The 12,518-nt window shown below is 40.0% G+C and overlaps 1 pseudogene; it reads left to right on the top strand.

Moving 5' to 3' along the window:
* The first annotated feature begins 7,820 nt into the window (after positions 1–7,820).
* Positions 7,821–12,518, top strand: part of LOC145395240 (uncharacterized) — a 55,782-nt pseudogene continuing 51,084 nt past the window's right edge.

The raw sequence follows: 12,518 nt of genomic DNA, 5'->3' as shown, positions 1-12,518 counted from the left end.
CAAACAGTATTTCCTGAGCATCGATTTGAGTGTTTGATGATATCTCTCCAATGCTCCTTGGGTCTAGGGATGGTAAGCTGAAGACGTGATCTGGGTGATGCCCAACTCTTTCAGAGACTGCTTGAAAACATTTGACATGAAATTACTTCCCCGGTCTGACTGTACCTCCTTGGGCAGATCAAACTTGGTGAAGAACCCCAGCATTTCCTTAACCACGTTCTTTGCTGAGATATTTCTAAGTGGAATGGCTTCAGGATAAGGAGTAGCCATATCAATCAGGGTCAACACATAAGAAACTCCTGAAGAAGTCTTAGGAAGAGGGCCCACAATATCCACCAACACAAGGGTGAATGGCCCTCAAAAGGAGGAATGGGAACTAGAGGTGCAACCTTTTCGGTCTGATTACACTTCCCCACAACTTGACAAGTGTGACAAGACTTACAATACCAGGAAACATCTCTGAAGATACCTGGCCAGTAGAAGTGTTTCAAAATGCGTGCCACAGTCTTCCTCACTCCAAGGTGTCCTGCCAAACTGGAATCATGAGCCACTCTAATGATATCCTGCCTACAAACACGAGGGATGACAACTTGATGTTCAACCTCCCATTCAGAGTCGGCTGATGCTGTTGGGGGTCTCCACTTTCTCATAAGTACTCCTGACTTTAAATAATAACAAGTAGAAGCACCAGCTGACTCTTCCTCACTGCAAGCAGAGTAAATTAGCAAGAAAAGTGTCAGCTAGGATAACATCATCATCATCATTATCCTCTAAGTCACCAGTAACCTTAGACTTAGCCCTAGTGACAGCACATGCAGGGAACACATCAGGGACATCACAATCCTGGGTCGCAGTCACTGGTTCACTAGACAACTGAGGAGCTGGACACACTTGACTTCCACCAATATCATTTCCAAGTAAGAAAGTTACACCTGACATTGGGAGTGTCTCAACCAACCCAACCATAACGGAACCATTAACAAAACCAAACTCTAAATTCACTCTGCACAGAGGGACAGAGAAGTAATTATTCCCTACACCTTGTAAGATTACAGTTTCATCAGAGGAATTAACATTAGAGCCTTGAACACTGGTCAGCATAAGAGATTGGCAAGCACCTGTATCACGATATATTTTAACCGATTTCCTGTCATTATTGTCCAGAGGACTGACAAAACCATCAGACAAGAAATTAGCACATGAACTCTTGAGAGTGTCACCCACGTTACTGCTCAAAAGAGGAGCTCCATCATGAGAATTTAATTTACCCCTCAAAGCAGGTTCAGTTAACTCAGTTAAAGAATTCTGGGAACTCTCAAGGGTGGACACTAGACCAATTGACTGAAATTTAAAGACTCCTTTTTGTTCACATCCCGCTGTCTCCTGAAACATTTCTCCGTAGTATGACCAAGCTTACTACAATAAGTACATTTACTTTTCTGAAATCTAGAGATGGAGCTGGTATTTACTTCCTGAGAAACATCATCTTTATTCTCTTTCCTGTTACCTGTACTCTGAGTAGAGGTAACGTACTTACTCTCAGCTTTCCTTTTTTCTTTAGAATATCTCTTGTGAGTGAGAACATATTCATCAGCTAAAACTAGAGCATCAGACAAAATATCTATTCTTTTCTCATGAAGATATAGGCTTACATCTTTATTAATACACCTTTTGAAGTCCTCCAGCAAAATCATCTGCTTAAATTTATCAAAATCAGAATTTACATTCTTAGAATTTAACCACTGCTCTAACAGATCTTCTTTGATTTTTGCATACTCAACATGGGATTGCTTATCTTGCTTATAAGTTGTCCTAAATTTTACTCTATAGGCTTCAGGAACAAGCTTATAGGCCTTAAGAATGAAGCTCTTAACTACATCATAATTATCAGATTGATCCTGAGGCAAAGATGCATAAGTTACTTGAGCTTTACCGGTGAGAACACTCTGTAGGAGTACTGGCCAATACTTTTTGGGCCAATTAAAACCTGTAGCTACCCTCTCAAACAACTGAAAATACTATGTTAAATCAGATTCACTAAAAGGAGGGACAAATTTAACATTTTTAGCCACATCAAAATCATCAGAGCTAGATGATCCAGTTCCACTTTGTTTCATGCGATACTCATGGTCTGCCTGAATCCTAGCAATTTAAATTTGTGCCTGTCCCTCCTGAATACGAGCCTGAGACTCAGCCTCCTTAGCACAAGCCTCCTGCAGGGCTAGCTGTAACTTAGCTATTTGAATCTGCGTTTGCTCATCTGGAGGAGTTACATTAAACCAGCTTTTATTAATCATGTCAACAACTTCATCTTTATAAAGATGAGAGCGAACAGCAATTCCCAATTGTTGAGCAACAAGCTTAAGTTCATTCTTTGTTCTATTTTCTACATCACACATTGTTTGCACATTTGACAAAAAATCTTTGGCTACATCAAGAGTAGTAATAGTAGACATCATGAATAAATCACAGTCACAAAATATCAAGCAATATCCTTCTGATAATATCCTGAATATCCTGATAAGAGGTCACCAAATTTATGTTACGGAACAGAGAGAGAATCACTACTGTCCCGCAAAGTTCCAGGTTCAAAACAAAAGACTTAGGTAAAATTAAAAGTTAAAGTTTAATGCTCAAACTAGCAACTAAACATTCAGGATTCATAAGGATAATGTAATGGCAAAACAGGTTACATATATGGTTAACTGCAATAGCCACTATTAACATGAATTTAGCAAGAACAAATTTATCTAAGGCAGCCCTGATAAATGAGAGAACCGGATAATGCTCAGTTAAAGCAAGATATATTATTACAGATACAAAATAGTAATAATAATGGCTGACGTCAAAAACTCTACGTGAATCACAGAAAACCTTACCAGGCCTACGAATTAACACCTTAGGCCATATAGTACAAGAAAAACGGTAACAACACTTATACTCAAATTATACAGCAGCTAGATGGCTGGAGACTTCCTGAGCACTCACAAAGATAATACACTATACAGGGGAGGACAGAGATGTGAACCAAATGAGGAGTAGATCTAAGTGGCAATAATGCAGAGACTTAGCTCATTATATAGGGGCCGCAGAGCTTGATTCAACTTGCAAGAAGGACGCGCAAATGAGGGCACAGAGGACGAAGAGTTGACACTCCTGCTCTGAACAACAGAAAGAACGACTTACTCTACTATAAGAGGGAGAATGGGGGAGTGAGGTAGAACACGCAAGCCTGATCACTATGGAAGCCACGAGGCGAATCGTGATCAAACATGCAGCATACTGTACGTTAGAATTAAACAAAGGATGATGAAATCATAGGCTATGTAACAACATCTACGTAATTATTTAAATAAAATGCTAGCATATTGTCATCTATCCTTACTAAATTAACTCAAACACACTGTTGAAGTCATACATTGCAGACTTACACGTGATTCCCAACCTATCACCAAACCTCCTGTGCCCCCAATCCCCCCGCCTCCCCCGCCTTCACACTAACAGTTACCAGACACATGAGGTCTGACTGCTGCTTCAGCTTCACATTCACCCGTCTCACACCAGTGCTTCGAGTGGTGGGTAATGTGGAAGTTTTCCTGACTGTACCAGACGATTTAGTTCACTACAAAATAGTCTGTGAACCAAGGCAGTAAAAGGGAGAAATGAACTCTATATCAAACCCCTCCAACTCAAAAAGCCCATCATTTAGGTGAATATAAGTGTCAGGAGATAGTAAGATTAAATTAAGCGTACTTACAGTACCTGATTAGAAGGTAGGAAATGGAAACCAAGCACAAGCTAAAAAATAAAAAAATAAAAAATAAAAAAGCAAAAGCAAAAATAAAAACAAAAGAATTAGCTCCGACAATGAACTAGATAAAAGATTTTGCTCATTCGCTATAGTGATATTCTTTTCTTCTTCTGTTATGTTCAGACAAAAATATTATGACTGGGGGACATTATTCATTATACTGTATATATATATATGTATATAGATAGATAGAATAATGTCCCCCAGGCGTAATGTTTTTGTCTGAACATAACAGAAGAAGAAGAAAAGAATGTCACTATAGTGAATGAGTGAAATCTTTGATTTTGTTCATTCTCCGAGTTAATTTTTTTCCTTTATTGTTGCTTTTTTTTTTTTTTTTTTTTTTTTTAGCTTGTGCTCGGTTTTCGTTTCCTTTTATCACCTTCTACTCAGGTACGGTAAGTATGTTAAATTTAATCATCGACTGCTGATTATCTACAGACAATGAATCAGCTAAGTGAGAAAACTACAGAATACATTAAACCACTGTGCTTAGGTTTTGTTGGTTACAAAAAGGCTTTCGACACAGAGGAAAACATAGCAATTATAAATTCATTGCAAGAACAAGGAGTAAATGAGAACATTGTAAAACTGCTCGAAAATGTATACGGGGTGTAACGCGACGTATGACAAAAACTTACACCAATGATCTATCATGTAATTTTGAGTATATTTTGCTGTATAGCATATACTCTCTGCAACCCCAGTTCAGTACCACCATTCGGCTGTTTAAGTGTAAAAGTTTCGTGGCTTGCTTGTGTCATTGGGTAAGAGCTTCACAGGGCGACGGGAGACGAGTATTATTAGCTTATACTGTACTGTACATAAAAATCCCATATCCTATCAGTACAAACGAGTTTTAAGAAGAAACTTTATGTAGTCTATTGATTCTTTAACATCATGTCATGCATTTCTGCAATTCTTTTGCACAAATCGACTGTAAATTAAGGAGTAAATTCAAATTTTATGGCTTGCGAGGAAGTAGGGAGGGAGGAGAGAGGCTCGTGTGTTGTTGCCAGTTATGTAATGTTTGGTTTCTAGAATATTGCTACCAGCATTATCATAACACCCACAGCTCATTCAATGGAAAAACATTATTGTAATCAGTGACTAGCATCACTTTAAGTCAGGAGTAATATTATTATTCATTACAATTTTTCCACTGCATGTAAACGTGCCACCATTTCTTTCATATGATGTTGACGTGAGAACAGAGACACAGGATTGACAATGTAACGACTATGCAGCTAGACCTATTTTTTGCTTCCACCTAGCTGCACTATTTAACATCTGGCAACATGAAACCTAGCAACAATCTGGATATTTTTGCCATGTTTAGGTGATATTCTAGAGATTTAATCGTATTTTCTACTGATGTTTTGCTGTTTACTATCTAGTGACATTCTAGCAAGTTTTCAGGACTTAACTAGTAAGATTGATGACAGAGACGTGGCAACCCTGTGTCCACTGTCATTTGAACGGGAAAATTTGCAGGGGAGGCACACACTTCAAATACTGTTCTTCACGTTCAGCTGTTCACTGGGTTCAGCTTCACTTGTTCATGAAACAGGATGCCATGTACGTACAGCAATGAAGAACATGCAGATATCGTCTATTTTTAAAGATTCTGCGATGGTAATGCCAGTGCTGCAGAGAGGAATACAGGTGGAGATACCCAGTGGCACTACGTTTACTTACAGTGGAAAAATTGTAATAAATAATATTGTTTCTGGCGTAAAGCCAGGCTAATCTCCCTTTACAATAACGTTTTTCCATTGAATGAGCTGTGGGTGTTATGATAATGCTGGTAGCAATATCCTAGTAGCCAAACATTACATAACTGGCAACAACACACCAGCCTCTCTCCTCCCTCCCTACTCCCTCCCAAGCCATAAAATATGATTTTAATCCTTAATTTACAGTCGATTTGTGCAAAAGAATTGCAGAAATGCATGACATGATGTTAAAGAATCAACAGACTACGTAAAGTTTCTTCTTGAAACTCGTTTGTACTGAGAGGATATGGGATTTTTATGTACAGTACAGTATAAGCTAATAATACTTGTCTCCCGTCACCCTGCGAAGCTCTCACCCAATGGCACATGCAAGCCACGAAATTTTTACACTTAACCGAATGCTGGGTACTGAACTGGGGTCGGAGAGAGTATATGTTATAGAACAAAATGTACTCAAAATTACATGATAGATCATTGGTGTAAGTTTTTGTCATACATCGCATTACACCTTATAGAGGGAACTGCCACAGTTAAACTGCATAAGGACTCGGAAAAAATTAAGATTGAGAAGGGCTTGCGTCAGGGAGATACAATTTCATCAAAATTATTTACAGCATGTCTAGAAAGTATTTTCAGAAAGCTTGACTGGGAAAACAAAGGAGTGAACATACATGGAGAAGAGCTAAACCAATTAAGGTTTGCCAATGACATTGCCCCAATCTCAGAAGCAGCAAAGACATTGAAAGAAATGTTAAATGACCTGAACAGGGAAAATCTCAAAGTAGGGCTAAAGATGAACCGGAGTAAAACTAATGTTTAATCCACAAACACCAAAGAGCGTCATAAGAATAAGCGAAGAAATTCTTGAAGAAGCCGAGGAGTACAAGTACTTGGGACAAATACTAAAATTAACGAAAGATCTTGACAGCGAAATAAAAAGACGCATTACAATTGGATGGAAAGATTTTAGTAAACAAAGAGACATTATGAAAAGTGGCTTGCCAGTTTGTATGTAACGAAAAGTATACAGTATATCTATCTATCTATTGCCAGACGCCATAATCCCGTAAGGGGTTGCCATTTGACTTTGAGTTATTTCTTTTACAGGGACGGGCACTAACCCTCCACCAGCCCACTTGTTGATGCGTAGGGAGCACGTCAAAGTATACAGTATATCTATCTATCTATTGCCAGACGCAATAATCCCGTAAGGGGTTGCCATTTGACTTTGAGTTATTTGTTTTACAGGGAAGGGCACTAACCCTCCACCAACCCACCTGTTGATGTGTATGGAGCACGTATGGTTTGGTTATATGGTTACCACCCAGCGTTGTAAATGGTTTCTTGGCCAACAGGAAACAACGAATGCATAATTCCAGCTATGATGCATGGTTGTGAGACCTGGAAACTGACAAAATCGATGGAAAGTATTTTAATCCGTTCTCAGAGAGAAATGGAATGGTTAATGCTGGGAATATCTTTGAGAGACAGGAAAAGATCAACGTGGGTGAGAGAGCAGACTAAAGTCAAAGATATTATAGAAGTTATAAGTGAACAGAAATGGAGGTGGGCAGGCCATGTAGCAGGAATAGGGGATAACTGATGGAGCAAGAGGCTGACTGACTGGACACGAAGGGACTGTATGCGTAGCAGTGTAGTGCCCGGAAGTGAGAATGAGTTGTATTTAGTTCATTTTATGACCAAAAGTCCCGATAAGTGAGAAAGCATGACCAGGGTATGGCTGTTTCCATGTGAATGTGATCAGAATGTAGATTAAGTTACCTAGTTTTTAAGTCATTTTTTTTCTACTGTTTTTTATTAGTAGGGGAAGATGGGGTAAGACAGACCCATGGGGTGAGATGGAACCCCTCTTTCTAAAACCAAACAGAAAGGCGAGGTACAGTTATTGGTATCTAGATGTCTTCCCCATCACCAAACAGATGCGCCTTTGTTGGCGACATCCATGCCTAGTTGCCTCTGTGTTTTCAAGAGAGTATGTTGTCTTTTTTTGTGGTGCTGATGTTATATGCACAAGGTACAAAACTGGATTTCTTGTACTGAAATATTTGTTGTAATGGCTTACTGTTTATGCTGGATATGCCCATGTGTGTGTAAATGATAAATATGTACTATAAATTGCTAAACAGAATTGGGATGTTTTGGTAATTGTTTAGTAAATGAACTTTAGTTTTGGTGGTTAGACGGAACCTGTAGGGTTCCATCTTACCCCTCACACTAAATATTTCACCCCTAACATTATCTTCTCTTTCTCTATGGATGCCCCGGATATGTGTGATAATCTTGTGAGGAACAATCATGTCATGACTGTCATTTTGTCACCATATTGTAGTCACCGATGTTTCCTTCATGAAACCACTGAATGCCTATCATGTGAAGGCTGTTGAAACATTCCTCAGAAACAATCCCGGCAGACAGGTGACCATCTATAAACTAAGTGCATTGTTCGGAAAGGCCTATCTGCAGGCTGCTGTTCCAAACACAGCCATCAATAGCTTTAGAAAAACTGGAATTTGTCCACTGAGTAGCCAGGTTTTTGGTGAAGCTGATTTTTTACTTGCTCACCCTACGGATATTCCATTAAATGATGAAGAGGAAGAGGAAGATCCAGATGACCCAGTTGTCCTACCAGTCATGACCATGGTCGATGAGCCTGACCTGCAAGGAGCTGCAGAGCTGGAAAATCCAACTGTGGTGCCTGGGTCTGTAACAGTGAAAGTGGCTCGGAGCCTGTTCAACCCAGGTAGGTCACCTCAGGACGTGATTCACTTGCCAAAGGTGTCCAACACTGTACGAAAGAAGGCAGTCAGGCCCCAAGGGTGAGCTCTTGTTTTGACAGGATCCCCATGCAAGACAGAGTCAGAAATTCACAAGAAAAAGAAAAGAACTGGCTCTTGCACAGAAGTGCCAAGAGAAAGAATGTTACAGGAAAGACAAACTAGCAACTACGTCAGAAAAAAAAGACCTAAAACACACACACACACACACACACACACACACACACACACACACACACACACACAGACACACACACACACACACACACACACACACAAAAGAAAAAGCAAAGCAAGCAAAAGCTGGGCCATCCTGGACTCCTGACAGCAACAATGAGGATGGAGATTCAACCATGTGCTTGTATTGCAATGACACGTTTGGTAATTCTGTGCAAGGGGAAGGTTGAGTTTGTTACGCCAAATGCAAGGGATTGGCACACGAGGAATGTGCAGGAATAGAGGACGATGAGGAGGAGGTTTTAGTGTCCGAGTTGTGTCAGTAAGGGGGAGTTTCCTTATGATGAGGCTGAGGGGTAAGATGGACCCCTGGGTCCATCTTACCCTGTGATTTTGTTTTTAGTACAATAAAAACATTGGTTTAGTAAACTCTCGTGTTTCAGTCATTTCCTTTAAGAACTGTTACCAGGGTGCTGACTTTAAATATAACACCCCAAAGCATCACCACAACCCTTGGAAACCCTCGAAAATTAATAAATGTGGTTTCCAGACTCTCTTTTGTGTTAAGTGGTCCGTCTTACCCCACCTTCCCCCTATTAAGTCTCTTTATAATATTAAAATCTCGAGCGGGTAGGAATATGTGCCTATGGTCACGTAATCCAGCATAATGTATGTATGCGCAAAGTGGTGTGAGGCACGATGGTTTTTCAGTGTTTTTTTTTTTTTTTTTTTTTTTTTCTATGTAAGAGTATAGAGAGAGAGGTTGTTGGAAAGTGATTATTGTAACTGAGGAATGTTATTTTTTTCGGGTAATCAATTGTAAGGGGAAGGGCATCACACTGAGTCTATCATGAGTCTATAGTAAATAAAATTTTGAATTGTGTAATCCGTCATCCTCTCCCCCCCCCCTTTCCACCACTCAAGACTGGCGTGTCACTCGCTCACCGACCGTGAAATGTGACGGACGGTCGGTACTGTCGTCATCCTACCCTCACCCCCCCTCCTCCAGGGAATTATGAAGTGTTGTAGTGATCATGCGAGGTGACGCCATTGGCTTCATATGAAGAGCGAGTCCTGAGTCCCGCTCACCTCCCTTGTATTCTGTGAGCTGGATAGTGAGGTATTTCCCATATATTTGTGTACCGTACCTTATATTATTATTTGGTGTGTAACTGAAATATGAGAATGTGGCTAACAAGCAGAGTTCTGTCTGAACCTCAGATAAATGGTTGATTTTTGTGGGCCAAATATCAGGTGCCTTGGGACTGTAAATTGTTTATTAATATGTGCTTGGATGACTTTGCAATTCAGTACTTATTAGGGCTATGTTAGTTGTGAGTTAATGTTCACGTAGTTACTGTGAGGCACAGTGATATCGACTCAATGATGTTTTTCATGGTTAGATTAGGGTTATTCATGATTACTTGTTATAGTACTTTTCTTCTATGTTATCCCTACAGTAAGTATTATATGAGCAGACCTGTGTGTCTGTAGTGCCATGTGTTATTTTGTTTCTAATTGAAATGCCGAGTGTTGTAACTCATGTTTCTATGTTATGAGACTTTCTTGATCATGTGAAGGGATTACTTGCATTAGGGAGAATAGTTATTCATTGTACATATTAATTTCTAGCGGGTCCCAGTGAGTAAGTCAAGGTCCCAGTGAGTGAGTCAAGGTCCCGGTGAGGGAGTCAGAGTCCAAGTGTGGAAGTCAAAGTCCCAGTGTGGAGGTCAAGGTCCCAGTGTGGAAGTCAAAGTCAAGAATATTAGAAGACTGGACCAGTGAACTATGAGCTCAGAGGGACGATTATGGAGAGCTACACTGGACTGGACCTGGGACAGGGGAGTTAAGTTTTGTGGAAAATGATATTACGGTCATATGTTTGTTGAATAACATGTCAACTGATTCAGGGTTATTCTGTAAGGGTAGTAGCTGGGAAGATTTCTACCTTTTTTTTTTTTTTTTTTTTTTTTTTTTGTCAGTATACTGTACATTTCCTCTCACTCGAACTTAATTGTTTATATAACCCTTGAGAACTGGTGGTACAGAGTTGACCTAATAGCTTGTTAATGTGTAAACCGGGAGGATTTTGGGAATCGGAAAGGTCGGGCTTGGGTCGGCTGAGTGGAGACTGATTCCCATCATTTTGGCATCCTACCACTCTTTACTTGGCCACTCGAAAAATAACAAACGCAACCGAAGAGGCCGCTAGTGAAAGAAAGTCTCCGTCAATCTGAGTTCCCGACCGTTCCAGCATGCAGTGGTCATCACCTGTGACTTGATTTTCCCCCTTTTGACCACGCAAAAGTCTGGATCGCAGAGCGTGCTAGTACAGCGGAAAAAGGTCAGACAGGAGGTGGAGGGATGAGATAGAGAAATCTGCAGGGAAAACGTGGGAAAGATTGGCTCAGTCAAGGAATTCGTGAAGAAAGTTGGGGGAGGCCTTTGTCCAGCAGTGGACTTGTAAAAAATGATTATATATATATATATATATATATATATATATATATATACAGTATATATATATATATATATATATATATATATATATATATATATATATATATATATATATATTTCATATGAATTTAGTCGAGACGCTTAACCCGTCACGTCCCGAGGTTTTCCGCACCTCCGACATCCCCCAGTCCCGAGGTATTTTCGAATTTTTTTTTTTTGGCTAAAACCTTCGCTTTTGGTGAGAAACATCGAAAATTCATAGAGAAATCGCTCACCTGAGGTTTAAAGTGCCCAATCCAGGTAGGAGTTCCTCCTTACCTGAGTGGGTTTTCTAACATTCTGGCACCAAAGAAAACGAGTTCTATGGGAGGGTAACTATTTTATCCACTCATAAACGGTATTTATTTATTTACTTGGTACGAATGTATATGTAGTATGACAGTATATTGGTTTTCAAGCAGTAATAAAGGCATTATAAGCATTGTTTCACTCACTAACTAATCACCATACCTGACCTATTTTTGCCACACTACCTGATCATTATTTCTGGCTGTTTCTTCTTCTAATGCTATGTAAACATTGTCCTCCACATTGTCATCGATTGGGGAATCACTCTGGCCCTGAATAACTTTACTAGCCAGGTCACTGGTAACAGGTCCTTTGCCAAGACAATGGAGTGAGGGGGGGAGGGGGGAGGTTATGCAGTGTAAGGCATTGTCCCTGCTTGGTATCTTGTACAGGAATAGAGGAAGGTGTCCCGTGTATACATACGAAAAATCACGTGCGAAAATTGAAAATTGTGCAAATTAGGTACCTTGCAATTGCACGACGTACTGGTACGTCGCCGGGACTGGCAAATGCAAATCGTGGTGACGTACCCATACGTCGTCGGGATGGGGCGGGTTAACAATAATTTTGTTTATATCTACGACATTGTTTTCATCCTTTGCATTAAAGATAATACATCTAGAAAAAAAAATAATAACTTAGGTGGATATTATACTCTTTGCAGTGAGCATTAATACCAACTTTACGGGAGTTGGGGATGATGAAAATAGCTTTGGTGTTCGTTGGTTTCATAAAAATGAAGGTAAGTAAGATTATGGCGGCGGCAAAGATATCAGAAAGGCAGAATTCCTAACGGAGGAAGAACTGTGATGATGACAAAGTTGTGTAGGAGGTTGGGAAGGGAGGCAGGTGGAGGTGAGGACAGTGGGTAAGAAGGAAGAAAGAGTTTGGAAGGAAGGAATAGAAAGACGTACGAGAGAAGTGTAGAGGAGAGAGAAGAGAGAAACTTAGAAAACAGGGAGGTGAGAGGTGCAAAATAAAAGAAAAGGGAGATATGAATAAACAAAGTTGTTTGGAAGACAGTGACAGTGATGGAGGGGGGCAGAGGTGAGGAAGTTCAGAGGGAAGATTGAAGAAATTGGAAAGAAGAGGAAGGGAGACATTAAAGGAGACCCTGAAGAAATTAACCAAATACACTGATAGTTAGATCCATGAGAGAGAGAGAGAGAGAGACAGACAGACAGACAGACA

This window comes from Coenobita brevimanus, chromosome 30 (assembly GCF_032717465.1).
Source record: "Coenobita brevimanus isolate Jiangsu-jjx chromosome 30, ASM3271746v2, whole genome shotgun sequence".
NCBI lineage: Eukaryota > Metazoa > Arthropoda > Malacostraca > Decapoda > Coenobitidae > Coenobita > Coenobita brevimanus.
Note: the sequence above shows the minus strand (reverse complement) of the source record. Positions and strands in the feature narration are given on the sequence as shown.